Below are 24,422 nucleotides of genomic sequence, written 5' to 3' on the forward strand. Positions count from 1 at the left end.
ATACCAACATATAGTCTACAATCCCACATTTCCTGTAGAACTATGATACACATGAATGGTTGTTAAATATTATTAAACATTAAGTGGACTGCTGTTTTTAAATATAATTAAGAAAGACTTGCTTAGATAAATATTGCTTAAAACCAGGGTTGCCTACCTGACCCTCTCCTTCAGGGAGAAAATGCTCTGTTCCTGGTAATTTATGATTGCCATCACCTGTGGGGAGCTAGTTTATCGATAAGAAAGGTGATGGCAATCATACATTACCAGGGAAGTCCAGGAACAGAGCATTTTCTCCCTGAAGGAGAGGGTCAGGTAGGCAACCCTGCTTAAAACATAGGCATTTTTAATATTTACAAACTTTCTAGTTTATTTTATTTGTTGCTTTTTCCAAAATGCATCTATTCTAAAAAAAAATATTTGCAAGAAATAAAATAAAATACAAAAGGTTGATACACCAGATGACCCTACAGAGTTCTTACTGTTTCTACATTACACAATTCCAGTCCTGTGCAATCATAAATCTGTCTTCTACATACAGGCTGCGGTACAGTGCTGCACACATAATTACATGCCTCCACCCTCCTTCATCCCCTGGCTTTCTGTGCTGTTTAGCCATCTCCCACAAGATGTAATTATCTGCACCAGCACCGTGCACATGGCCTGGCTCTCTGATCACTACTGGTAGCTGCAACGTTAGCTCAGACATTCCAATGCAATGAGGCAGCAGTGTCAGGGCTGGTCATCCAGCCCAGCAATTATACACCCCCAGCCCCGCTCTCTCATTCACAACACAAGGGATACTATGGCTTCTGACCAACATACAGCGCTGCAGAAATATGAGGAGGTTCTCACCCCAAGAACACATACAAACTTCTCTGAGCTGAGACCCTGCTGCACATGTTCTGCTGAGCCAGTCATCACAGACAGCCTTCCCCAAGTCATGTGAATTGCACAGTGAGTTATTGCTTTACTAGAACTCTGGTCCTGCTCTAATGTTAGTGCTGGACATGCCTGAACCATATATGATTTCTGAAACGTGCAAAATACCTGAAAATGTACCATTTTTAATTTAATTTTTGCTTTGCTACCGATGTTTTGTGTGAAAAATATCTAAGGCTACTAATAAGAGTCACGGCCAAGAACAACATGCATGGCTGTAATTATTAGTAATCACTGTAATGGGCACATTCATAAAGACCTCCAATAGAGGAATATAAAAGGACACAACGTGCTTTTACTTTCAGCTAATAATCCTGTCCTAGGAAAACTGGCACTTGTATGCAGCACAGGTGTTATGCCAGCCAGATGGCATATAGAATTGCCGTGTTTTAGACCTAATCATTTGGTATTATACATTGCCCAAGTGTATCAATATATATCCACAAGGACAGGAACTCCGAACAGAGCCAGCTCCGGCAATGTTCTCGGAGTGCAGTGACCACATTAGCGGTCTCCCCACTCGGCTATCTGGACTCTAGTACATGTGCTGTGGCAGCCATTGCTTGTGCTGGTATTTTCTGCTAAATGTAGCCCATCAGCTAACGCCATCTTCAGATGGCAACCGAAGCAGAGGGCAAACTCATGGTGAATATGACAGCTTTGCAGCCACCATGGGGACCACAATTGGACAGATGAAGATATCAGCTGTATTCGCCTATGGTACATTTGAAGAATACTTCATATTTGCAGGAATCAACTGAAAAGAAGTGTTTTCCAGGACTAGCTCACAAATACTATTTGATCAATTCTGCAGATTTATTTATTAACAGTTTCTTATATAGTGCAGCATATTACGTTGAGCTTTACAATAGGAGACAGTGATGCAACAAACTGGGTATTTACAGATGGTCAAACGTATGAGGGCCCTTCTCGCAAGGTTGTAATCTATAGGGAAATAGGCATTAATTCCACCAGAATGCAAAGGTTCCTGGTGTACTGTATGATACGGTGACCCAGCAGTTAGGCCAGAGGTCAGGAGGTTGGAAAATGTTAAGAGAGTGGATATGTGTAGACTGTACAGTGGGGATTTGATTAGATAGGAACGGTATATGAAGGTTAAGTGGCTGGTTCTGGAATTTGATAAGCTTGACTGAAGAGGTGAGTTTTCAGGGAACGCTTGTAGGTTTGGAGACTGGAGGAGAGTCTTATTGTGTGTGTGGGAGAGCATTCCACAGAGTTTGTGCAGCCCAGGGAAAGTCCTGCAATCAGGAATGTGGGCGAGTAATGAGTGTGTTTGAGAGATGTAGATCTTTTGAGGAGCAAAGAGATAGGGTTGGAAGATATTTTGAGACCAGACAAGATATGTAGGTTGGTGTACTTTGGTTTATGGCTTTGTGTGTGAGTAAAATTATTTTGTGCAGAATACAGGTAACCAATAAAAAGACTGACAGAGTAGCTTTGCAGACGATGAACGTCTGGCTAGGAAGATTAGCCTCGCAGCTGTATTGGGGAAGGCCAATAAGGAGACTATTGCAATAATCAATGAGTGAAATGATGAGCATGGATTAGAGTTTTTGCAGTGTGTTGTGTAAGGTAAGGGCGAATGTTGAATATGTTTTTTAGGTGCACGTGGCATGATTTCGACACAGATTGAATGTGGGGAACAAAGTAAAGTTCAGAGTCAAGAATGACACCTAGGCAGCGAGCTTTAGAGGTAGGAGTGATTGTCATATTCTCAACAGCAATAGAGATATCTGCTTGGTAACTACTATTTATTGGTGGAAATATAATTCATTCTGTTCAGTTTGAGGTGGCGAGATGACATCCAGGATGAAGCAGCAGAAAAGCATTCAGAGACACGGCTCAATACAGATGGGAACAGGTCCAGGAAGGATAGGTAGAGTTGAGTATCAACTGCATACAGATGATACTGAAATCCAAAACAGCTGATTAGTTTGCTAAGAGATGAGGTATAGATTGAGAAAAGCAGAGGACCTAAGACTGAACCCTGAGGTATTCCAGCTGATAGAGGTAGGGAAGAGGAGGTAGAATCAGGAAATGAACACTAAAGGAGCGGTTAGATAGGTAGAATGAGAACCAAGAGAGGGCTGTGTCTTTAAGACCTAGGGATTGAATTGTTTGGGCAACAGTGTCAAACGCAGCAGAGAGATCTAGAGATCTAGAATAATTAGTATTGAGTAGTGGCCTTTAGACTTATCAGGGCACAATCCTTTAGTTTAAAAGGAATTCGTTTCCCAACACTCCACAGAGACAGCACTGAGATGCAGTCTTCGTGGAAAGTGAAATCTATCTAATTTAGCAGTTTATTTCTTCTATAACGATATCTGCATACAGTATATACAGTGCTGCATTGTTTCATCCCTATAAGACCAGCCTTGCTAATACATCAGGCATACAAATACAATTATTTATGTAGTAGACGCAACCACAATGGGTGTTAATTGGTATTTAACAAGTTTTACACAAATATCCTTAATTGATGCCTCAAGAAAAGAATAAATAAAAATGACAAATAATTAAATTTGTTTCTGTCAGTACAAAACATGCATTGATAAATTTAAAAGCATTAAAGGTTATGGTATACATGTTACAATCTCCGAGTTGTCTACTGTGAGCTTTGTCAGGTGGTTTCTGGGAATTGTAGAAATCCTAAAGAGTGCAAGCAGAGAATTCGCCTCTAGCTATCATTTATCATGTACATTTTCTGAAGTGATACCTAAAAGCTGATCGTATGGAGGACATTTCTCCACCGCCCTATGTAACACGTTTTATGTATCTAGCGTTAGCACCGTTTCAGGTTGAACAGCACCAGCTGTTATAGTGCTGAAATCATTCTGCACTGACACATGGGGTACTGTAGATTAAGCTGTAAAGATGCTGGAGCAATGTCTACAGCATGTAATCGTGTCCATGAACTTAGACACGGATTGGCAAATGTATAAATATCATGCATGTGGAGATGTGCTGATTTAGATTTGGTGAGTCCAAATGGCACTATATATATGGCTGATGTCAGCCATGTTCGGAGGTAATCTTGATTGTCCACCACATTAGATCATTTCCGATTTCAATTGGTAACAGTCAGACTTGCAAAAAGTTAAAAAGGTTGTTCAAATGGTCAATATAACAATTGGCGGCACAAGTTTTTGGGTGGCATTTACATGTTTTCCCAACTTTAGCTTGATTTACTATGTGGACTCTCTTCAACAGTCACCGGCTGCTCTGAAGAACAGACCAGTGTTGATCTCCTGCTCCCCCAACTGCACAGAGGGGCAGTTTCCAAATAGCGGGATTGTCCCGTTGTAATCGGGACAGTTGGGAGGTATGCATTAATTGTATGGCATCCCTTAAAACTGTCCCAATAAATAAATAAGGGAGACAGAGAGGTGGTAAACATTGCCAGCATAGTGATGAAATCAGGGTGTGTCTTGCAAGATAAGCATCCGTGTGAAGCCACACCCCTTTTTGACGATGCGGTGCAGCAATCAGTTTTTAATGCTTGTATGTAGTGTTCATTCTAGCACCCGCTATCTTTGAAAACCCATGCAGTTCCTCTTCCCTGCCTGGGGTGTCGCGGTCTGCTGTGGTGTTTCTAGCACAGGTCTGGTTTGCATATCAGTGCTGATATACAGACCACACTGTGCTAGAATCACTACAGCAGACAGCGACACCCCAGGCAGGGAAGAGGAACTGCATGGGTTTTTAAAGATAACGGGTGCTAGAATGAACACTAGTATGGTATGGCATTGTATTGCAAACTGCTTCCCTCTAGCTATGCAATATCAGTCAGATGAACAGCACAAATATTGCAGTTTGTATACTTGTCCTTGATAGATGATTGGTCTTACAACATGAGCAATTGCTGAATAACTAGTGGGACCTTATTGCTATACAAACCAGTTCTAAATTACTATAGATGTGGGTCACACTGTTAAAATACTGCTCATTTTCTGCTGCTGCTGCTTGCATTAACCTCTTGCTTATATTTTACTGGCGTGGGTTGTTTTTAATTTACTAAGGGAAAGTGCATCATAGACCAGTTTCGTTTGTTTCCTAATAAATGATAAAGATAACAAACATTTTATTGCTCAGCAGAAGGTCAGGGTTATGCAAATAATCAGTAGCATATCTCCATGTTGTGTTTGCTGACCCTGCTGCTGTCATTAGATGAAGGCTGCAACATGTAACTGAAAATGTGGAGGATTATGGAAAGGGCTTTGTTTGTCATGTGAGAGGACTTAATACCCCTGTACCCCAGGGCCCGTCAGAAATTAAGGATTTTCTTTTCTGTTTGTTGTTCAGATAATATAAATGACTGGAATGTATAAATATCAAGTAAAATATACAAATCCAAATACCACTTTTAATAATCTGTTGCTGTTAAAGCTATAAATATGACAAGTAGTGAGGACCACAGCATCAATGCCCAGGTTATCTGCGATCTACAATGATCTGTACAATGCCATTTCTGCAAGTGCTTGCACCAAACTACAGCAGCAAATGACAGTTATAAAAACTTAATTTTAGTGGTCCAGATGTGTATTTAGCTTTCTTACTAGCAACTTAAGATGGGATTTGGATAGAAATCAATGTGAGCTCATTCTCACCATGGCATTCTGATATCAAGCATATTCAATTACCTATTGCTCATTGGCTAATACATGCTTAGCTGACTAGTATCAGTGCAAACAAAGGATTTTTAGAGGGGGTTTCCAAATGTAATGCAGTCTCCTACTCTGCAGCGCATTGGAGTAAGTACAAGAGTCTGGAGGAGCAGTAACAGCCCTAGAAATTGGTATTTTTATACACTGGATACAGTATTAATATTTAACAGTACAGGTGTTCTATAGTATCGGCTGTTTCAAACATTTAAATAAGATACGTGGTCAGGAAAAGGTTAAACATATAATAAATAAATACACACACACACAGAACCAGTACTGCACTTTCTAAGCTCACACTCTCCCACCTCATGTTAAGGCTCCTGTCTCTTACTCCTGGCAGCTACTCTCTGGTCTATTGCGATGTTTGAGGGCTCAGACACACACACACACACACACACACAGCAGCTCTGCTTTGTCCCTTAAGGTGCCCATACATGGTACGATAGCACCGTGCTATGCAATGCGCGCTCCTGCAGGCATCTCATCGCACAGTACAAAACGTATGTACTGCACATACTTTTTGTACTGCCCTCGGATCGCAGCGCACGCAAAATGCATGCAAAACGCATGCGTCGCAATGCGATCCAGCCCATAACGGGTGCGATCATCGCACCGTGTATGGGCACCTTAACACTGATGTGGTGGCAGCTTTATTGATCATATTATATACCAGTGCTATTGTCATAATTTAAGGCACTTGCCAAGAGGAGATGAGTTTCTGTGCCCCCCCCCCCTGCGTTTGCCTGTATGTATGGTAAAATTCAAGGCATGAAACCTGTAAAGCACCTACTTCATGGAAATGTGTCATAATTGTGTGTTGGTTTCTGCAAATTACAACAAAGCGTATCTGGAAGAAGAATGTAACACCTAGTATAAATTTAACCAAAGTAAGATCTAAAGATTCTCCAACTAATAGCCTATAAACTATTTCAGTTATATAATTTATTTTATATGTCTCCTGGAATATAGCCCAACACAGGCACAACTGGTTACACAGTGGAGCGATCTCAGCCCAATATGTCATATCTGGCTGAATCAAAACAACATATAGCTCAGTGTGTATACACAATGGCCCTCATTCGAATTGATTAGCTCCGATGCGCGTTCGCACAGGGGTGCCATGTTTAGCAACTGGGGGGGGGGGGGCAGCGGCGAAGGGTAGCACCCATGGGAATGCCAAGCGTTCCTGTCGTATGCTAATGAAGGACTGAACAGAATCGTGCCGTGATGACTGCCCATCATTGAAGTGTGTACCCTGCTTTACAGTTTGTCCTTTAGCCATCATAAAGCCAGTATTGTGTATTATACTGGAAAACATATGCTGATGCTGCATTTTTTCATTGGTCTGTTAATTTTGCACTGTGTTTGGTAACGACTTAATGGTTATATCATTGGTAGGCTTACCCATAGTAGCACAAGTGCCTTGTTTACATCACACTCTTTGGACGCAGATGCTGTACGTAAATGTGCAAAAATTAGCACAAGACTTCTTGTGTAAATAGACTATTTTTATATGCATGTGTGGTCCATTGCTGTATGTGAAGATGCAGCATTGTGTTCTTTGCATGTAAATTGTCCATTTGAGCATTTTGCAGGCGATTCCCTGAAAGATCAGCAACCCCCTGATTTTCTGAAGAGTCTACCAATCTCTCTGAGCCCACATTATGCAGCTTTTTTTTTAGGTGGAAAAGGAAATCAAAAAAAAATTATACATTCAAATGTAATCATCAGTGGCATTTCCTACACTGGAAGCGAGGAATTGACACTGTGTCACGAGCTGAGTTTGTGGAGCTGCTCTGGGCGGTTGTTCTGACACTGGTGAAACGACTGTTGTGAAAGTGGCTGGACGCATTTACCGCCTTTGCTTAGATAGAACTAGAGGCGTTGGTTCAACTTCCAAACGGAGGCTCAGAATCTAACAGAGTGGCGGTTTTCACCAGGGATCCCCGCAAGGAGGTTTGGACTGTGCGGCGTCCACATGGCAGGTCGCGGTCCTCTGAAGGAAGTGCCTCAGTAGTCAGGGAAGTAGCAGGCACCGTAGGTGGACGGTGATGATACTGCCTACTGCCTGTTTCTAAAAAAGGAATACCAACCAACTAGGAATGTTTATCAGGCAACTGAGGATAGCCCACCAGGTGAAATAATATAACTGAAAATGGCCCACTTGGCGTAATAACATAACTGAATAGAATAGAATCAACTTTATTGGCCAGGTGTGCTTGCGCACACTCGGAATTTGTTGTGGATATACAGTGCAGCATCAAGCAGGGATGAAGGGGGGGGGGGGGGGAGGCATTACATAGGTTAAATTGACACATTTCTTTCTGGCAACACATGCTCGCCGAGTAGCACAGCTGTATAGCAGGGACAGTACAGTATCACACAGAGAATATATACCCGCCAAGCTGCACAGCGCCTAGGCAGCCATCAGCAGCGCCACTGGTCGCTGCAGCAGCCAGGTAGGTGACAATATAAGCAGGGACAGTTCAGTGTCACACAGAGAACATATACCCACCAGGCTGCACAGCGCCAAGGCAGCCATCAGCGGTGCCACTGGTCGCTGCGGCAGCCAGGTAGGTGACAATATAAGCAGGGACAGTACAGTATCACACAGAGAACATATACCCGCCAAGCTGCACAGCGCCTAGGCACCGCACAGCCAGGTAGGTGACAATATAAGCAGGGACATTACAGTATCACACAGAACATATACCCGCCAAGCTGCACAGCGCCTAGGCAGCCATCAGCGGCGCCACTGGTCGCTGCAGCAGCCGGGTGGTAACAGTATGAGCAAAGATACCGCAGTTATAGCAGGGACAGTACAGTTATCACACAGGGGAAACACAGGGGACACAGGGGGTTACATATGCTGAGTGCACAGATCCTAGGCAGCCATTTGCGGCGCCAGCTTCCTGTAGGAGAACCAGCGTGGAGAGCCAGCAGGTGGGGGGGGGGGGAGGGGGGGGGAAAGAGTCACTGAGGCCTGATGGAGTCAGTGGGGCCTAGGGCTGGAGTTGGGCCCTCCCTGGCTTGAGTTCCAATGGTCCAGTCACACCTCCTCCCTGGTGGGGTGGGGGGGGGGGGCGACGCCAGAGGCATAAAAAGGTCTTCTGCAGCTTCTGGTGCTGGGGATCAGCAGCTGGGGCCTGCGGCCTGGTCGCTTCTCATATGTGGGTCAGCCGGGCGCCGATGAGGGGGGGGGAGGCCGCAGCCGTCTTCGAGATCATGCCGCCAGGTCCTCCCTCCTGTGCCCTGAGCCACCGGTGTCTTCCCGGGGGCCAGCTCCGTGCCGCGGGTGTCTTCGGCGGCGGCCGTGTCCAGTGCCGCATTCCCTTCTGGCTTCCTCCAGAGCCGCATTCCCTTCCGGCTTCCTCCAGGCACCCTCCTGCAAGGAGGTCATGGGTGGTAAGTGAGAGGACAGTGAGTGGACAGACACTGGATTTACCAGTCGGTATTTTTGGTCCGTCTGTGATCGATTAGCTTTCCCTGACACTGTCCTCGCAGTCGAAGTCTCGCAGACACGCTGCTGTGTATCGGTCGTGCCGGGCCATGGCGGTGCGCTCGTCCCGGCCGGGAGGGTGGACATCGTGACCGTGCCATCGGAAGCCAGTAGCTGCCGCCAGGTCACCTTCCATCAGCCCCTCCGTCCTCCCTCGTCTGCATCTCCACGCTGCTCAGGGGGCCAGGGATGTAAGCTCCGGTGGATGGGAGCTCGCGTGTGTGCGACCATCCCCGGCCCCGACCGGAAGTGAAGACGGCCCACTTGGCATGATAATGAAACTGAAGATGCCCACTTGGCGTAAACGAACTGGAGACGGAACCGTGAAAGCACAAGTCAGGCCGCTGGAGACTCTAGGTCAGGGTACACAGAAGTTATTTCAGCAACAGGAACTTCAGTGTCGTTGCTTAAATCCCTCCTGAGGGACTGCCATTGGCGCAGACCTCCAGCAGAGGTCAGAAAAGAGCAGGGTCTCTGCGCCTCCTCCCAGAAGCAAGATGGCTGCGCCCACACCCAAAGCCGTGGGGGAGACGCCGCCTATGCCTTCTACCCACTGGAGCCCCTCAGCCACATACCGGAGCAGCACAGGGATTGAAGCTGCTGGACGGGTGGTGCCTTTCTGTGGGCCGTGACACACTGTGCGTATGCTCACAGCATCTATTCAGTCAGAGGGGCTGGAGGCAGGGCCAGAAGCTTACACAGTGCTGACCATAACCCAATAGTGACAGAAATGGGGGCATGGCTTGCCGCAGTGGCATCCCTGTTAGGCCAAGCCTGCTTTCGCGCACATGGCTCTGCCAGGTGAGCATCAGGCTGGGTTTGAAAAATGACAGTTATGGTGCATGCACATGGGGGGAAAATCAGACGTGATCGCACACGCTTGAATGTGCAGCGGCTAGAAATTAGGTAAATGCAGCCCTGCTATAGTGAAATCCTGCCTTGCAAATCAATTCATATGCCATTGAATGGATGTGTACACCTTGCTAAGATGTCACAGCTGAGAGAATATGTCCAAAACGCTTTGTAAGAGACACACCATAAAATAATTTTTCAACTGGGCAACACTCCTCACAGGCTCAGAGTAGCCAGAGACTTTCCTCGGCGGCTGTAATGAAAACTGCTGGATACCACCCACAGATGCCTACTTCCTGTCAATCACCTTGGGAATGGCAAGATTTTATCGTAGGATGTGCATATTATGGGCCGAATGCATGCACAGTCTATCGATAATTGGTGTGCGTATTCACGGCCGTGTGATCAGTTCTGAATTTACCTCACACTGTGATACGAACTACAGATCTCGACTACTGCATATAGTCCATATCGGTAGAAAACTCAGTACATATGGTTTCAAGTGTATACAGCTTGTGATGCTAAGGCCGCTGTAAGGGCAAGAAACATACATTGTGCAGGCAGCACAATTTTGACTAAAAGTATACAATCTATACTACAGTATAGTCAAAATTGTAATTCGCCAAAATCGTACCTATAGATGTACAGTAGCCACACTTACAGTAAAGTTGCTTCGCCAATCGCCACGCGTGACTCCCGTGGTGATTGCTGCGATCCGTCACCAGGAGCGTGCATCTACTTCGCTCTAGCATCTTATAGAAATGCATTGAGCATAGTTAGAGCATGGCAATTCTGCACCGCGGCTGCGCATTTGGCGCAAAAAGCATGAGCGGCAAAATTGCACAATGTGTATACTCAATATCAGTGGTTCTGGGCTTTGGGGGGTTTCAAGAGAAATGGTACATTGGGGTTATTCAGACCTGATCACAGCCCTGCAATTTTGCAAGGTGGCCGATTATCAATCTACTGCACACGCATATGGATTGTAGCACGCATGCAAAAAATTCCACGGTCTTTTCTATTTGCAAGCCATTTGCAAGTTGAATGACCGGAAACCGGCATTAGGTGGTGGTATCTTCCCATTTCCCTGCAGTGTCAGGAAAAACGCAGGCATGCCCAGGCATTTTCAGGGAGGGTCTGTGACATCAGCTCTGGGCTCCATCAGCCTGTTTCTATCACACAGGCCAAGTAGGTACCAGGTTATGCACAGACTGCACACACTGAAAAAATCATTTCATGGTGTGCGAGTTGCCAATGGATTTGCAGCTATTTGCCAACCGGCATGATTTTTGCAGGCCATTTGCAGCCTTGCTCACGGCGGGTTTTCACTCGGGCGGATTTTGCAGAGCAGCATTCAGGTCTGAATAATCCCCATATTCTATACCAGCCATAGCCAAAATCCCACTGTCTGTGTATGCACAGGAGCTGGTTGGTTAGTGGTTTATCACTCTCCACTTTATTACTTTTCAAGGCTTAGTACATCTTGCCTTGTGTGTGTGTACATATTATCGCTATACCCATGTACACACATTAACAAATATCACACATTTGCCGCTTTATCAAATCATATTTGGGGGATATCCCATGAAAACATCCACAATTAACAACTTTCCCAAGAATGTATGTAGGGGACTGATCTGCTGAGATCCTGTTACCATTCACAAAATCTGCCTGCATAGGTTTCTGCTTTATTAATGACCACTAATCAATGCCATCTTCATGTGGTATCACCCAGGGACGTGCACTGAGGTAAATGACTGAGGAGGCGCTGGCTAGTACCAGAGCCAAATTTACACACATATACAGATGGAGCGCCTCTCTTCCTTGGCCGGGGATCGCCAGAATGTCCTCGCTGGTGATTGCCGGCGCAGATGCGCTCCATCTGACACGCACATCCCAGTTTCAGGACGGCGCCGCTGCGGGTCCCTGCTCGTCTCTACTTCAGGAAGACGGGCAGGGATAGGTAGGACGGCAGAGCGGCGAGGAGCACCGGGGGGAGGCGGCGGGGACTCTTAGCCAGCTCTGTAGCCACAGGGCGCGAGAGCCGGCCGCTGGCGATACTATCACTAGCCCCTGCAAAAATGAGGCCGGCTCCATCTGTAAGAGCAAAAGGGTTCATGTAGGCATTATACACAGGAAATATGGGTTGTTTTGATCAGAGATGTGCAGAAAAGATAGATGGGGGATGTTGGCAGAGTATATAGCGGTGCTTGTGGTGTTGTTAGACAACACCCGTTTTGGAAGCTTAACCAGGAATTGGGTTTATTGAGTGAGCATAGAGCTAACAGGTAGTCAAAGGGTTAACTTGCATATACAGGTGTAGCAGATATCTATAACAGGCAGGTGTACACAGGTGTATGGTGCAGGTACTTATCGTTACTGTAGCAGATGATGACAGTATGGATGGAGGTCTCTGCAGCAGGCTTGAAGAAGTGCAGACTTTGAACTGGAGCAGTGGAGACTTTGAACTGGAGGTCTGTAAGGGCAGAGAGTGGGGCAGCGCTACTGCGCTATACAGGAAACTCTCCCGGTGGTGATGTACAGCTCCCTCTCTACCTCCGGCAGGGATAGCTGCTGGGGAATCACGATGCGCTAATGTCTAATGGCGCCATTGTTTCACCTCAGCGGAGCTTCACAGTGTGGGATCACCTCAGCACTGGGCGCGATGACAACTGACCAAAAGGGCACGCTGTCACTTTCCACACAGGGCGCGCTGCATACCCTCCAACATGACCCATCCCATTAGGTACAAAATGCTCTGTTCCTGGACTTCCCTGTCAGTGACAGTTACAGATGTGAGCCTATAGCACAGTCCAATATTCAAAGAGGGGGGGTCACATCAACTCTCAGTGATGTTTGGGATGGCAGCTGGTGTGGCTCCCCTTTTTGAATATTGGACTGTGCTGCAGGCTCACATCTGTAACTGCCACTGGCAGGGAAGTCCAGGAACAGAGCATTTTGTACCTAATGGAATGGGTCATGTTGGAGGGTATGCGCGCTGGTAACAGACTCAGTGTGCAGGGACCAAGGAGGGGACACGCAAGCGCAGGGGGGCCAAACGCCTATGGGGCTGATTCTGCTGCTGAGGTTGCTAGGAGACAGGTGATGAGTGCACCTCACCTGCCATAGACTTTTTATTCCAGAGTTTTGACTCCAATGTATAAGTAGAATGATAATAAAGGCTCTGCGTCACCCCACCACGCATCACTGGCAGCAGACCACCAATGAGAATTCTATTTTCTACTTGCGATAATAAGAAATAAAAATGCCTGGATGTAAGAAAAATCACATCGCTGCTTCAATGGGATGACATTGGCGGTCTGCTGCCAGTGACGTGTGATGGGGTGAGGCAGAGCCTTTCTTATCGGATATGGATCATTGGATCGAGAAGCATTAGGTCGACAGGTCACTAGGTCGACATGGGGTTTTTCACCTTTTTTTTTTGTCCCGAATTTCGACACATAGTCGACATAGACAATGAAACGTAGCACCGTGTCCCTTGCATGGCTTGCTGCGCTCGCCATGCTTCAGGCACGGTTCCTCACTACGCTCGGCACACAATTTTATTTGATGGTAGGGCATGAAATACCCAATGTCAGCACGTGCTGGCACAAAAAAAAAAAAAGACCCATGTCGACCTTCCTGCATGTCGACCTAATGCTTGTAGACCTACAGTAGTAACTGTATCCCTTCTCGGGTATGAACGTGGATAATATGCCCCAGAGTGTGACAGCAGTGCGCGGCATAGATGGAAAATGATGAAATACAGAGGTGCAGTATACAATGGCATGCAGGAGCTAAAACACAGGGGAATCAGCGGCGCAGGTATAGATCAGCACCGGGCACTGTATAGGGCGGCTGAGAGGGGGCAGCCGATAGGGGTGTAACGTGCGCGAGCTGAGTCACCCGGAGCGCGCTCCCCACAACCTCCCGGCGCCGGCTGGACACGTGACCTGACACCTCAGCCCGGCCGTGACCGCCGCGGGCTGCTGCTGGAGCCGGAGTGGCGGAGACTTGCTGCTGGTCCCGGTGCAGAGGTAACTTTCTCCACGCATGCTGCCTGTCCCTACATTGCCTGCTGCTGGTGCGGGCACTGTCCATCCGGGCGGTGCGGGGCAGGATGCCGGGTAGCTGGGAGCATCACTTGTTGCTGCAGGGCGCTCACCTAACCAGTGCCTTAACTTTATATATCCTGCGGGACTGGGTCTGCAGTGGCTGGGACTTTACATGGTGATTGTGGGGGGCTGTGCTTGCTGGAACAGGGTAGTACAGAATTGGGACGGTCTCTAAATACATAACGGCAACCATCAGGCTAAATGTGCATGCTGGGACTTATAGTTCCCCATCACAAAGCGCTGTAGCGGGGTCCTGCATTGCTAGTTCTTGAAGATTAATGGATATTTCTATCTGTATGTCCTAATTCACCGTGCTCTTGGTTTCTCACACCTCTATATAATAAAAGGCTATTGCTGCTCATCACATCTATGAGCCATGACATAGGCCAACGCAGGGGGGTTTCCGGTTGCCTGGAAATTCCCTTCTAATTTTCAGGTTGGTCAAATTGTAACAACAATAGCAATGGTATATAGTAGGATTACTTGAGCTGCAGCAACATAATGTAATGTATGGGACAGAGCAGAACTGATGCTCAGTGGTCGCAGCCTCTACCATCTGTCGATTAGGGGAATATGCGCTGTCCCCTTGCGTTATGGCAGGGGATAGCGCTTCCTCTGATCTATGACACCCGCGATACAGGTGTCTAACGTGCGGGGCAGGAGGCATAGCACAGGGACGATATTTTATACTGCGCGTCTGCCTCCTTCCTAATGTATGAACGGTCAGCATCGCTGACTGTTTCGCCCCCTGCAGCTATCGACAGCTGCAGGTTAGCGATGCCCTATCCCCACAGCAATGACAGCGCTGTCTCTGCTGCTGGCTCTGAGCTGCGCTGGGGATCTCGCGTGAGTAGCGAGATTTCACGCATGCCCAGTCCGGCTGCCAAGGGGAAGGAGACAGCATCAGTGTTAACTGATGCGCTGTCAGCAGGAGGAGGCATCGCCGGAGGGGGGAGTTGGAGCTCCCCCGCTTCGCCTAGCTAATGAGGCAAAGCAGGAAGTGTTATACGTGCCGCTATAATAAATCTACCCCTGAGTCCTCAATCAGTGCACTGGACCAGAGAGTAGCTACCAGAAAGAAGAGAATCTTATGCCCCTTTCCCACTGCAGCTTTTAAACGGTAAATTGCCATTTTTTCCCCACAATTTACCATTTAAGGCCGCAGTGGGAAAGCGCCAGAGTTGAAATACCAGTTAAAGTTAACCGGTATTTCAACCCGTTTAAAAAGCAGAGTCCTACACGTTTAAATACCGTTTTTAAGGCAGTGGGAATGCCTCTTAAACGGTATTTCAAATCCCACACTACTTCCCCTGGTACCTGCCCTGTGCCCACCCTCCCCTGATACTTACCTTTGTGGGGGATCCGGGCAGTGGGGTTCACGCACTGCTGGGGAGGCATCGGGCCCAGCATGGGCACAGTACTTCGGGTCCCTCTGGATGCTGGGCAGTGGGGACGCAGCGGGGTCCATCCCACATGGGCACTGTGCTGGTGGTGCAGCAGGGTCCATTCGGCGTCGGGGCAGTCCCTGCAGCTGATGGGATCTAATAGTTCCCACTATGTGCATATCAATGAGCCGCTCATTACATATGTGCATATGTAATGAGCGGCTCATTGATATGCACGGCGCTCAGTAGACATGCGCTTAGTGGGAACTATTAGTTCCCATCAGCTGCAGGGACTGCCCCGACGCCGTATGGACCCCGAATGGACCCTGCTGCACCACCAGCACCGTGCCCATGTGGGATGGACCCCGAAGCGTCCCCACTGCCCAGCATCCAGAGGGACCCGAAGTACTGTGCCCATGCCGGACCCGATGCCTCCCCAGCAGTGCGTGAACCCCGCTGCCCGGATCCCCCACGCAGGTAAGTATCAGGGGAGGGTGGGCACAGGGCAGGTACCAGGGGAAGGGGGGTATATTACTGGTTAATTACCGTTTTGTAGCTTTCACAAGGGGTTCAATGTGAAAGGTACAAAAACGGTAATTAACCAGTAATATACCGTTTACTACATGCAGTGGGAAAGGGGTTAAAACCTGCTTTGACCCGTTTAAAGAACCATTTAAAAAACGGGTCAAAGCAGGTTTGGCAGTGGGAAAACAGCATGAGCTTAGAAAGTGCAGTACTGGTTCTATTATCTTTGTGTATTTATTTATTATGGTATGTCCAACCTTTTTTTGACCATTATTTATATTAGTCAAATTATTGATACAATCTATGCTATAGGAAATATATAGTGATAAATATTATTATTTGGTGTATAAAAAGGCAAATGTTTACACACTAGGTTTTTCTACAGCTCCCCCAGTGTTTCAGTGTTCTACATAGTGGGAGATTGTGGACTGCATTTGGAAACCCCCCCCTCTAGAAATCCTGCGTTTGCCACTGCATGATATCCTTTGAATATCAAGCTAAATCCTAAATACAGACTGTGTTTGAAAAATGACAGCTAGCAGATTGGCTGGTTGTTTATTATACCCCTTTTACACCGCATCAAAACTCCGGGACTCCGGCAGGTCAGACCCGGGTCAGAGGCGGTGTAAATGTGACACGCCGTGTACCTTTACACGGGACTTCTACCTGGGTAGTACACGGCCAGGACCTGGGTAGAGGGCGGTGTAAATGGTGTATCCGACGCGATCGGTGTATCCGGCGCTTGGAGATGATGAGAGCCGCCTCCGTTTACACTGCTGGTGGGCACCGCAGTGTAAATGGAGAAAATCCCGTATCCGACCCGGCTTGGATCCTTCTTCCAAATGCCGGGTCGGATCCGGGATTTTTGGTGTAAAAGGGGTATTACTCTCCACTTTATCACCTTATGAAGTGATGCATCTGGCCGTTAGTATGCAAAACGGCTGCATGTATTTTAGGTTCGATTTAGATCCAATGGGATCCTGCCCAGAAATCAGCATAAACCAGTGTAGTGTTAAGCCCGCCCCCTGAACTCCTATTGGCTGGGGGCAGGCTTAACGCTGCAATAGCTAATGCTGGTTCTCGGGCAGTGCTGGCGATCCAGTACGTATACTGTATAACATGCATGTTTATGTGCTGTGGGATCCCCCACCCCTGCAATACTTGCTCAGTGCTGCAGTCTCCTCTGATTATAGCTGATACCTAGTTGCAACAAGTTCTATTTTTTTTTGCTGTGTCTATTTTTTTTTGCTGTGTGCCTTCTGCTTATCTAGGTGCATACTTCTACTGTGACTTCTACTTGTGACTGAACTGGCATTTAGCTGTAACTACTGGTTACACAGAGTTGTGTGTTTGCGTTATAAGATCTCATACCAAGGCTAGGGGCTGGTGCAAGTGAGCACCAATATGACTTTGAAATCAAGTGATTTATTGAACTGGTGCAATATCATATACAGTAGGGCAAAATAGTATTGGGACAGCCACCTATTGTGCAAGTTGGCCCACTTACAAAGATGAGAGCGGTCTGTCATTTCCATCATACGTACACTTGAACTGTGAGAGACAGAATGTGGAACAAAAAAACAGGAAATCACATTGTATGATTTTTAAACAATGTATTTGTATATTCTTGCGGATAATAAATAGTTGGAAGCCTACCAACCAGCAAGATTTCTGGCTCACAGACCTGTTACTTCTTCTTTAAGAAGCTCTTCTATCCTCTACTCGTAACCTGTGACATTAATGCAGGTAATCTGTATAAAAGACACCTGTCCACACCCTCAGACAGAGAGACTGCAACCTCTCCATCATGGCCAAGATCAGAGAGCTGTCTAAGGACACCAGGGACAAAATTGTAGAGCTGCACAATGCTGGGATGAGCTACTTGACAATATGCAAGCAGCTTGGTGAGAAGAGATCAACTGTTGGTGCAATTATAAAAAAATGGAAGAAATACATCACTGACAATCTTCCTCATCCTGGAGCGCCATGCCAGATCTCACCTCATGGGGTATCAATGATCTTGAACGGTGAGGAATCATCCCAGAACTACATGGGGGCACCTGGTCAAAGACCTCAACAAGAGCTGGGACCACAGTCACAAAGGTTTCCATTAGTAACATACTATATAATCATGGATTCAAATCCTGCAGTGCCTGAAAGGTCCCCTGCTTAATCCAGCACACGTCCAGGCCTATCTAAAGTTTGCCAGTGACCATCTGGATGATTCAGATGTTGATTGGGAGAATGTCATGTGGTCAGGTGAGAGCAAAATAAAACTTTTTGGTATAAACTACACTCGCCGTGTTTGGATTGAGAAGAATGATGAGTGGCATCCCAAAAACACCATACCCAATGTGAAGCATGGGGGTGGGAACATCATGCTTTAGGACTGCTTTTTTCTACAAAGGGGACAGGATGACTGATCCGTATTAAGAGAGGATGAATGGGAGCATGTATCATGAGATTTTGACCAAAATCTTCCTTCCCTCAGTAAGAGCATTGAAGATGGAATGTGGCTGCATGACAATGACTTCAATGACTCCTGGGCAACTAAGGAGTGTCTCCGTCAGAAGCACTTCAAGAAGTAGACATTCTCCAGATCTCAACCCAATTGAAAATTTGTATATCTAGACAAAATGTGCTTGGAAGAGTGGGCCAAAATTCCTGCTACAGTGTGTGCAAACCTGGTCAAGAACTACAGGAAACGTTTGACCTCTGTAATTGCCGCTGAGGCTATATTACAAAGTATTATAAACCCCCCCCCCCCTACATTCTGTTTCTCACAGGTATGATGGAAATTCCAGACCCCTCTCATCTTTTTAAGTGCACAATTGCTGGCTGTCCAAATACTTTTTTGCGCCTTGATGATATGTTGTTTATTTTCCATGTAACATTACTCTGTGTTTGTCAATATTTCACTTTGACACAAAATAAAATAAAATTTGTTATTTAAAAAAAAAGTGTATGGCAGCTCCACACATTCAGACATTTCATGTGACAGTATAATAAAAGGGGGATTATATAGAGCAGTCTGTCTCAGAGGGGCAATCCGAAGGGTATGGATCATTAGGTCACCAGCATTATGGTCGACATGAGTTAAGGTCGACATTGAATTTTTTTTTTCTTTAACCGGAATGTTAACACAATCAACATAAACACATAAAACGTAGCACTGCGTTCCTTCGCATGGCTCGCCATGCTTTGGGCACTGTGCCTCGCTATGCTTGGCAAACTACTTTTTTTTTCCTCCCGCCACGCCCTAGTGGATGGTAGGGCATGAAATACTGCCTGGCGGCACATGTTGCGTCATCATGGATACTGAATTGTATGGCTCGCTACACTCGCCATGCTTTGGGCACGGTGCCTCGCTACGCTATGCACACTATTTTATTCTCCCACCACGCCCCAGTCCTAGTGGATGGTAGGGCATGAAATACCGCCTGTTGGCACATTTTGTCTCAAAAAAAGTAAAAAAAAAACCATATCGGCCTAATGACCCTGTCCACCTAATGCTTGTTGCCCATCATGCTGGTGACCCAATGACCGTATCACATTCTGAAAGCTGTCTTCTCATTACATCCTGTGTCTGTGGTTGCCATGGTAGTTGTAGCCTGCAAAAGCAAACATTGTAATTACTAAGGGCCTGATTCAGTTTGTAAGAAGCAGGAGTTGTTATGAGTAAATAGATACATCCTGTCTGCTTGTGTGATCCGCTGCTGATCAGTGTCTGATCACCTGTGTGGACATCAGCCATCTGTATAGTACCACTTTCAGACTGCAAATCCTGGGTCACACTTGGGATTAGGACACAAGTCTATACCAGGAGCGACTCAGCATTTACTGACGCTCGACCCGGGCTACCCATTCACACTGCACCTCGTGACCAGGGATGAACTCCCAGGTTGTTCGACCCAGGGTGGCCCTTTCGCACTGCACCTCAACCCAGGTTGGTGATAACCTGGCAATAACCCAGGTTGAGAGTGCTGTCTGAAATAGGTATAATAATCAGGATGACTGGGCTGTTCATGCTACTGGGGCCAGTAAAGCTGCGTCCAAGGATAGGATTGGCACATCTGCTGCCTCCAAATGCAGTCAACCTGTCAAGGTTTGGGTTTAAGGATGCAATTATCTAGATAAATGATAAATTGCTGCTGGCAATGTGGAACTTCAGAGGGGTATGTATTCCTAAAATGGGTGTTATGTTGTGGGCCCTCCTAGACTTGGTGCACTTTACACATTGCACCCATTATAGTTATGACAATGGCAGGCACACATAAATCCATATTAACCCCTTCACTACTACAGAAGACAAAAAAACAATGCTTGTAGTACTGTACCTCTACTAAAGAGTGGCTGAAACTGTTTGGGGATGTAGTTTATATACAGACAGTCGGGATCCTGAGTCTATTCTCCCTCTATGGGAGTGTAGGACCCCCATAAAGGGAAAATAAAACCTTGTGGCAAGTGGAGCGAGCCACCACTCCCGCAAGGGGCCTTGTTGCGCTTCCCTGCTGCCAGCATTCCAGTGGCTGGGATCCTGCTGCAGGGAAATCGGACTGAACCCACTGTCTGAATGTGTTTTATCTAGCCAAAGAAAAGGGGATACAGTCACTAGGTCAAAAAGCACTAGGTCGACCTGCAGGAAGGGTGACATGTCTAAAGGTCGACATGGGTTAGGATGACAGGGTAATTAGGTCAAAACAAGCATTAGGTCGACATGGGTAAGGTTGGCAGTCAAAAGGTTGACATAGGGTATTTCACTTTTTTGTTTTTTTTTGCCAACATGCCGACAGGCAGAATTTCACGCTCTAAAATCCACTAGGGCGTGGTGGGAAAATAAAATAGTGTGCTGAGCATAGAGCTACGTTTCAGTGTCCAGGTTGACTCTATCGACATTCGAGACAAAAAAGTAAATAAAACCCGACTGTCAACCTAATACTTGTGTCGACCAATTGACCCTGTCGAACTAACCCATGTTGACCTTCATGTGTGTCAACCTAATGATTTGCATATGATGTTTCATATGCGAGGCTGTATGTGATTCCTCTGTTTAGTTACTGGGGGCCTTTACAGCGAGACCCCAACAGGAAAAATGTTCTGCAGTGAGGTTGATTTTTTACATTGGGAGCAGTAAGGGATGAAACATTAAATAGCACCATCTCCTTTTTGTATAGAGGTTTTGTACTAACTGTGCACACACTAACCTCACAGCTGTCTGTCAGTGTACATTTTCATAGAGCGGACAATCTATGTATAGGACAGCAACCGCACTGACAGTCGGTGACAATTGAAGTAACAGAATGCTGTCATTGGATTAATGTATTTATTACTGTTGAACTGGGTAAACACTACACAAAATGTTGCCCAATGTGCGATTGGTGAATCATCAATGTATAGTTTGTAGCCCAAAAATTCATTTAGTCCTTTAGATTGTACAATTACAAGCAGGGCCTTCTTGCCTCCTATGCCTGTCTGTTATTACCCAGTTTCTGCTATCACAGTTTTTTCAATTCTGACAGGTGGAAATATCATCATCCATTTTCTAAAAGATTAGTTGGAATTTACATTCGACTTATTCAATTTAAAGTCTGCTTTTCCGACTGTTGGAAAAGGTTCCCGCAGTCAGAAAGCCCATGGATCGGCAAAAATGGTTACAGGTTCGATAATACAGCAGCCATTTTTCGACAAAACAGATTCAACTTTTTAAATATGAATGCTGGATAGCCAAAATTTCCTGCCTGTTGAAAAAATTGGACAAGATTGGCGTAATTAAAAAAATCCATTCCTAACTGCCACTAAAACCGCAACTTATGTTATGTATGTAGTTAAAGTAGGTAAAACTGCATAAATGCGAGCATGTGCTTTAGCTTCTTTAATTTTATTTTTGATATCTACACATTTTCCTTGAGTTTTTATTCATTTTACCATTATAATCTGTTGTACTGTACATGCATTTGAGAGGTCGTGTCATATTCTAAAATATTTAAAAGGCATTAATATTTTACAACAATATGGTGAAAGTCCATAATAAACCATTCATCCTATTTTTAATAAACTCCTGCATTAGCGGCTTAAAATCGGGTTAGTGTGACTTATCCCTCACTCTATCTCCTCGTAGATCACCTAATCAGCAGTGTTTTGACAACCTGAACAAGCTGTTCATTTCAAAATAGTAATCACTTTCTCTTGTAATAGGGAAAAGTGAGAATTGTCTATTACAGGGGTTCCCAATATTTTTTCAGTCATGGCACCCTAGAGTATCAGAATTTTTTCACGACACCCCTAGGCCAAAACTTTCCTGAGAAATGTAGAAGTAAAATATCAAGGTTCAATTATATGGTGAGGGATAAGATTCACTGCAGTTTGTTAACATATTTTATAATTTGTAGGCACCAGCACGTGTTTTGACAATTAATATAAACAAGTTGAGTTGGTCCTGGGCCATCAAGGCAAGGCAGCCCTACAAATACCCCAGGATGCAAGGGCACAGAGTTTTGAAACAACTGGTCTACTAGAATCCTTTCTTTTTTGCTTAACTGTTTACTCTTTTCCATCTCTTGCTGGTGTCGATGATGGCGGGTGGCACGGGGGATAGGTGAATTATAATGGATGTGGGGCAGGGCAGCTCTGCATTCGGCACCATGGCATAGCTAGCAACGTCCCTTGATTGAGGTGCATGTACAGAAGACGGGCAATGTCGGTAGTGAGAACAGAATCTTGGGAAAATTCAAGGATGTGACTTATTGATCTGGCTGTGTGTTGGTGAACAGAAAAGGTTAATTTATCAGTCAGCTGAGGTAAGGAAACATTCTTACTGGAGGAGATGCAGTTAGCTGGCAATATCTGACATAAGCAGCACGGAAGGTGTAATGGTTAGCATTACTGCCTCACAGCACTGAGGTCATGGGTTCGATTCCCACCATGGCTCTAACTGTGCGGAGTTTGTATATTCTCCCCGTACTTGCATGGGTTTTCCTCCGGGTATATCAGAAAATATACTGGTAGGCTAATTGGCTCCCAAATAATTAACCCTAGAATGTGTGTGTGTGTGTAAATGTGGTAGGGGATATAGTTTGTTAGCTCCACTGGGGCAGCGACTGACGTGAATGTTCAGATATTCTCTGTAAAGCTCTGCAGAATAGGTGTGCGCTATATAAGAAACTGTTAATAAATAAATAAGTTTCCATTCAATAGCGCCAGAATAAAAGTATAACTAGAAATCCTGACCTTTGGGTCAGGTAAATGATAAATCACTTTATACATAAAATAGAAATGTCTATAAAAGTTCAATGTGTACAATGTGGTCTTATGCTGGGTACACACAGTACAATCCAGCATGAGATTTTGACTATATAGTCAAAATTGCAAGCAGATCGCACAGGTTTTTTACCAGATAGACAGGGCAGCAATGACTATATTGTGGCAATCTTATGCAGATAGCATGAATTGTATGTAAAAAGTGCAGAGTTAGCAAAGATTGTACAGCAGTCGAATAGCAATTGGATCTCACTGTGTGTACACACCATTAGACACACTCCCTGGTGTGTATTTACTAATTGTCATTTTCATTATTATTATTTTTTTTGTTTTAAATTAGTGTTTGGTTTTTCAAGGCTAAACACCTATGGGTTATTCCATGTGACCCCGTTTAAATTCCACGTTCATTTTTAGTTTAAATCCAACACACACAAAATAAAATATATACTCCTAAATTGTATTGCTTATGTGTGTGTGACTCCTGTTTCAACAGAATGGACATAGGAACTGAGTGTACTTATAATTGAATCTAACCATTTCTCATCCTAACCTTCTGTTTATGATCACTTCTATTCCTGCTGTGTCACCCCTGTCTGTCTGACCCTTCCCTTCAGAATGTAAGTTCTCACGAGCAGGGCCCTCTCTCCTCATGTTTTTTTTTTTATTGACGCATCAGGTGCCAGGTCCACATACATTCTGTCAAGTAATACAATATCTAAAAGTTCAAGTATACACAAACATTAAAACGAATTATTGTCATCATGTGGACAACGAAATAGTATATTTACAAATAATAATAATACAGAAAATCACATCACATAAAAACATCCAAAAACTTTCAAGTTTCAAATAGTTGGCATCTCGCCCTCCCCCTGCCGCAACCCCCACCCATAAAAGATTTTCATGGAGTAAGTCTAAATTCCATTCTCCCTCCAATTAAAAATGGATTGAAGGATCATTTGCAGCTAATTGCTTTATATACCATAATGAGTTTTTAGGCTTTCATGTATTTGTGTTTTCAAAGGAGTTTATAGGGTGGCTATATACATTTCCCACATTACAAAAAAATTCTCTACTCTGATTTCTATATCCAAAATTACCTCAACCCATTGCATTCTAAATAAAAACTGTAACTTTTTTTTAAAAAAAGTGAGTGGAGTTG

The 24,422-nt window shown here is 45.4% G+C and overlaps 1 protein-coding gene across 10 annotated transcripts in view; it reads left to right on the forward strand.

Moving 5' to 3' along the window:
- Window positions 1-673: 673 nt before the first annotated feature.
- PLCE1 (phospholipase C epsilon 1) overlaps window positions 674-24,422 on the forward strand; it is a 280,982-nt gene continuing 257,233 nt past the window's right edge. For 9 of the 10 annotated variants that reach the window (XM_083148999.1, XM_083149004.1, XM_083149008.1 and 6 more), the window contains exon 1: window positions 13,875-14,015. The gene's annotated coding sequence lies outside the window, so the exon portion shown is untranslated. Of the gene's footprint in view, window positions 958-13,874; window positions 14,016-24,422 lie in introns of those variants that run through there. The other variant, XM_083149001.1, reaches the window with a different exon arrangement.

Source organism: Crinia signifera, chromosome 6 (assembly GCF_055691185.1).
Source record: "Crinia signifera chromosome 6, ASM5569118v1, whole genome shotgun sequence".
NCBI classification, from domain to species: domain Eukaryota; kingdom Metazoa; phylum Chordata; class Amphibia; order Anura; family Myobatrachidae; genus Crinia; species Crinia signifera.